Source organism: Muntiacus reevesi, chromosome 11 (assembly GCF_963930625.1).
Source record: "Muntiacus reevesi chromosome 11, mMunRee1.1, whole genome shotgun sequence".
Taxonomy (NCBI): domain Eukaryota; kingdom Metazoa; phylum Chordata; class Mammalia; order Artiodactyla; family Cervidae; genus Muntiacus; species Muntiacus reevesi.
In genome coordinates this window covers 47,562,509-47,568,508 of record NC_089259.1, presented here as the reverse complement: position 1 = coordinate 47,568,508, position 6,000 = coordinate 47,562,509, and positions in this window count along the sequence as shown.

Genomic DNA, 6,000 nt, shown 5'->3' with positions numbered 1-6,000 from the left:
GAACTACAGAGAAAAGAAAAATAATAAAGAGTTGACAACCAGTGGATAAAAAAAAAATAAAGTCCTCTGAGCTTCTCAAAATTTTACGTGTTAAGGCTTCTAAGATAGAAATGTTTGAAAGCAATTGGATCCCGTTTTAGAACCAGGTTAGTTGCTGAAAAAATCCTTAATACCTACATAGCTATCAACTATAGAATTATATTGGAGGGATATGAATAAACTGACCTAAGCATTTTCCCTCCCATTTTTATTAATTTAGCTAAAGAAATCACTTTCTCAAGGCATTCCATGCACAGTAAGGAAACACTAGATGACTACTAGCCTTGGGAAATTAAGAGCCTCCACTGGAATCCTTGTAGCAAATGAGATGCATGGATTCTGAAAATGGAAAAATGCAAGGTAAAAACAAAAACAGTAAGGTGAATGGCTTTAAGCATTCCATGTTGATTTTGCCCACAAGTCGTATTTTGTAAAATCACTAAAATAAAATCAGCACTGTGTACTCTTATCTTGAATACTTCACATGTAGCTGATTATTAAGTCACACCAGAATATAGCTGTGAAGTCAAATATTCACATGTTAAAATGAAGAAATATTTAAGGCATGTGCATTTTGTTTATAAAAGAAATCAGTTCTTCATAAGAATGCATCTTTTAAATTGTACCCAGACCACAAAATATTCTTTGGTCTCAGTGGTTAAAAAAAAAAGATGGACAATGTAACATTCCCATTAACTGTATACACTATTATCAAATGTGTATACTTCTATAGTGGTGGTGAAGGATGGGAGGAACCTCTGCCTTCAAATACTTAGTATGCAAGGCAGAATAAAGAAAAATAACTTTCTACTACTGAACCCTAAGGAAAATTCAAATGCAGTTTTTTGTTCATCTTCTAATATTAAGGTAAACTCTCAATATGCAATGCAACTTTTCAGCAGATAGGTTTTACAACATTTTAAAATAATAGTCTAAATTTACAACTTTTGTATGTGCTTCAAGTCTCTCATGTTTTGTTGTTGCTCAGTTGTTCAGTCTTATTCAACTCTTTGTGACCCCATGGACTGCAGCATACCAGGCTTCCCTGTCCTTCACCATTTCCTGGAGTTTGCTCAAACTCATGTCCATTGAGTTGGTGATGTCATCCAAGTATCTCATCCTCTGTCTTCCCCTTCTCCTCCTGCTTTCAATCTTTCCCAGCATCAAGGTCTTTTCCAATGAGTTAGCTCTTTGCATCAGTTGGCCAAAGTATTGGAGCTTCAGTTTCAGCATCAGTTCCTCCAATGAATAGTCAGAATTGATTTCCTTTAAGATTGACTGGTTTGATCTGCTTGCAGTCCAAGGGACTCTCAAGAGTCTTCTCCAATACCACAGTTTGAAAGCAATTCTTCAGTGCTCAGCCTTCTTTATGGTCCAACTCTCACATCTGTATACATAAGTACTGGAAAAACCATAGCTTGACTATACAGACATTTGTCAGCAAAGAAATGCCTCTGTTTTTTAATATGCTGTCTAGGTTGGTCATAGATATTCATCCAAGGAGTAAGTGTCTTAATTTCATAGCTGCAGGCACCATCCGCAGTGATTTTGGAGTCCAAGAAAAGAAAGTCTATCATTGTCTCCATTGTTTCCCCATCTATTTGCCATGAAGTGATGGGGTCAAAAGCCATGATCTTTGTTTTTTGAATGTTGGATTTTAAGCTAGCTTTTTCACTCTCCTCTTTCACTTTCATCAAGACCCTCTAGTTCTTCTTCACTTTCTGCCATAAGGGTGGTGTCATCTGCATATCTGAGGTTGTTGATATTTCTCCCAGCAATCTTGATTTCAGCTTGTGCTTCATCCAGCCCAGCATTTCACATAAGGTACTCTGCATAGTTAAGTAAGCAGGGTGACAATATACAGCCTTGACGTACTCCTTTCCTGATTTGGAACCAGTCTGTTGTTCCATGTCCAGTTCTAACTGTTGCTTCTTGATCTGCATACAGATTTCTAGGAGGCAGGTCAGGTGGTCTGGTATTTCCATCTCTTTAAGAATTTTCCACAGTTTTTTGTGATACACACAATCAAAGGCTTTAGCGTAGTTCAGGATGCAGAAGACTTTTGGAATTCTCTTGCTTTTTCTATGATCCAATGGATGTTGGCAATTTGATCTCTTTCATGTTTAAGACGCAAATAAAACTTCAGGCAATTTGTTTTCATCTTGTCCTCACTGAACATGTACAAGACAGAGCTCTTATCCTTTAGCTGTTAAAGAATGAACTATTGAATATAACTGTTCTTTAAATACCAACCACGTTTACATGTTATAAAGGCATAATTTGGAATGAACTAAAATGTATCATTCATATCATTTGGGACTTATTCTTGAACATGTGAATTTTTATTTTAATTCAATTACACTCATATCCATTTTATAGATTAGAATGGCTTTACTATATATTTCTATGCATATTAAAATCACTACATTAAATAATTCATTTTGCAAAATAGCTTTTATTATTGATTATGTACATTCAGTGCCTCTAAATCAGGGATTCCCAACCATGCTATCCACTAGACAGGAAATTAATGCTCAAAACTTATAGAATTTGTTGTCTACAAAGCCTCCTGTATAATATCTGGACATGGAAGATCTCTAGGAGGAGGGTGTGGCAACCCACTACAGTACTCTTGCCTGGAGAATCCCATGAACACAGGAGCCTGGCAGCCTATGGTCCACAGGGTCACAAAGAGTCAGACATGACTGAGCAACTTAGAACATAGACATGCAATACATGTAAGGGGTCAAAATTCGAAATCAAAAGAAATAGTGGAAATGACAAAACTTATTTTCTGCTATATGAAAACCAAATGTGTATTCCACATTTGGTTTTTGGTAGTAATCTTGTTGAGAGCATAAGGAATCTAAGATTTTACTAGAGAATTTCATAAGATTAAAACATTACTAACATTTACATGTGGATAAGTCCATCTAAATTAGCTCTAAAAACCTTTACAGTGATTACACACTTTTCAGAGTGGTTTTAACTTCAGTCAGGGATTTTCCATTATAATGTGCAGAATTTTAGACCAAAGTTAGTTTCCTATTCAAGATATGAATGTGTATGTACATATATACACGCATGTATGTGTATATATATGTAAATATATACACATATATGCTTGTTAATTCCCAGATAATTTATACACACCCATGCAAATACACCTATATACATATATATAAACTTTCCCTAGAAGAAATAATTTCTATAAATAGAAAAGTTTTTAAAAGTGATTAAAAGTATTTTTTAAAGTAATTAAACTATGCCTCTTTGCAATTTTCTACAAGCATCAATATATGTCTCTTAAGCCTATAGATGCTTCTTTTGAAAACTATAGTAGTAGTTAAACATTAATGGCTAAAAGTCTCTTTTAAACTATATTATTTTCATTAAACGAAATAAGCAGGTTTGTTGCACACAGCCCAGCTATAAAGCTTACCTAACAAGCACTGTCTGTACACAAATCTAAGATGGAAATTAAATTTAAATCAGATTTCTTTGTTTAAATATTTCTTCCACTGAATTAAAGATATAATTTAATTACATATACTATATATGGTTTTCATTTAAGATATAAGGGCTTCCCCTGTGGCTCAGCGGTAAAGAATCCGCCTGCAATGCAGGAGATGCAGGATGAGCAGTTTCGATCCTTGGGTCAAGAAGACCCCCTGGAGGAGGGCATGGCAACCCACTGCAGTATTCTTGTCTGGAGAATCCTATGCACAGAGGAGCCTGACGGGCTACAGTCCATGGGGTCACAAGGAGTCAGACACGACTCAAGCAAATGAGCATGCACACACGCAAAGTTTGATTCACCAAAGAACACAGACAACTTTTGTTTTAGCCACAAATGAACACAAAATATTAGGAGTTAAACCTTGTAGAGTTCGTAAATTTCCTCTGATTCAGTAATTTAAAGCAAATCACTACAGCCGGTGAAAGGTGATGTTTAGTCAACTCTTAAAAGTCCAACAAGAAAAACATTTAAAGTTTCATTTTAATCTCACTTCCCCAAAACATATTATGGTCCTTGACAGCAACATGCAGAAATGACTCATAACTAGACATACAAAGAGTCAACAGACACATGAAGAGGTGCTCATCATTGCTTGTACTGCTGTGCTCGGTCATCCCTTACTCTTTGCAACCCAGGGGACTTTAGCCCAGGCTCCTCTGCCCATGGGAATTTCCAAGCAAAAGTACTGGAGTGGGTAGCTATTTCCTTCTCCAGGAGGTCTTCCTGACCCAGGGATTGAACTCGTGCCTTTTGCATTCCTGCATTGGTAGGCTGATTCTTCACCACTGGACTACCTGGGAAGCCCAGGGAAATACAAATCAAAACCACAATGAGATATCAGCTCATGCCTGTCAGAGTGGCTACCATGAAAAGAACCACAAATGACCAGTGTTGGTAAGGATGTGGAGAAAAGGAAACCCTCATACACTGTTGGTGGGAAAGTAAATTGGTGGAGTCACTATGGAAAACAGTATGGAGGTTCCTCAAACAACTAAAAATAGAACTGCCATAGGATCCAGCAAGTCCACTCCTGAATGTATAGCTGAAGAAAACAAAAACACTAATTCAAAAACTAAATGCACTCCAATATCCATAGCAGCTTTATTTACAGATGTCAAGATATGGAGACAACCAAACTGCATATCAACAGATGAATGGATAAAGATGTGGTATCTATACAACAGAATACCATTCAGCCAAAAAGGATGAGATCTGGCCATCTGCAATAACATGGATGGACCTAGAAGGTATTATGTTTAGTGAAATTTCAGACAGAGAAAAACAAATACTCTGTGTTATAACTGATATGTGGAATCTAAAAAAAATAAAACGAAGGAATGAATATAAGAAAACAGAAAAAGCTTCACAAAACAAACTAGTGGTTATCAGTCGGGAGGAAGAGATGGAAGGGAGGAGGGGCGAGACAGGCATAGGGATTAAGAGACTCTCGTGTGTGAAATAAATAAGCTATAAGGATATCCTGTACAGCACATGAAATGTAACAAATATTTTAGGATAACTTTAAATGGAGTGTAATCTATGATTTCGGATCACGTTGTACACCTGAAACATGCTCAGTTGCTCAGTCATGTCCGACTTTGCAACTCCATGGACTGTAGTCACCAGGCTCCTCTGTCCATGGGATTTCCCAGGCAAGAAAACTAGAGTGGGGTGCCATTTCCGACTCCAGGGCATCTTCCCAACCCAGGGATCAAACCCATGTTTCTTGCGTCTCCTGCATTGGCAGGATCTTTACCACTGAGCCACTTGAGAAGCTCCATACACTTAAAACATACTGTAAATCAAATATAACAATAAAAAAATATTAAGATTTTTTTAAAGTTAGTGTTCAACCTAGAAAACTTTGAGAAACTACATAAATTCTTGCTAATACGTCATTAAGAACTAAGAAATTATATAGGAGAAACCCAGCAAGGCAACAGGCAGAACACTGCTTGGGCATATTTAAAATATTTAAGATGATATACAAGACAAATGTGTGTACAAAATGCAAACAGTATTAACAAAAAAACCAGAACACTTGGTTGTTGTTATTGGCATGACAAAGCATCATCTCTATATGCCATCCATTTATAGAACTGTTTCTGATTTTTTCTTCATCCTTACTGCCAACGTTTCATTCAGGCCCTCTTCAACATACATGGGTAGTAAATTTAATAGACAGGTACAAAATGACTTATAGTCAATTTTTGTCTAATCTGGTGCTTCCCAAACTTAATATGACTCACTCAGGGATCTCAAAACACTGGTTCTGATTCAGTCTCACAAGTTACCTAGGTAATGTTGATGTAACCACACTTTGAATAACAAAGATTCCATGTACTCAACAAGCCTATCACTTAAAAAAAAAGGGGGGGTCTTTTTTTAGGTTGTGTCTGGTGTTAACTGCAGCACGCAGCATCTTTTATTGCAGCCCACCA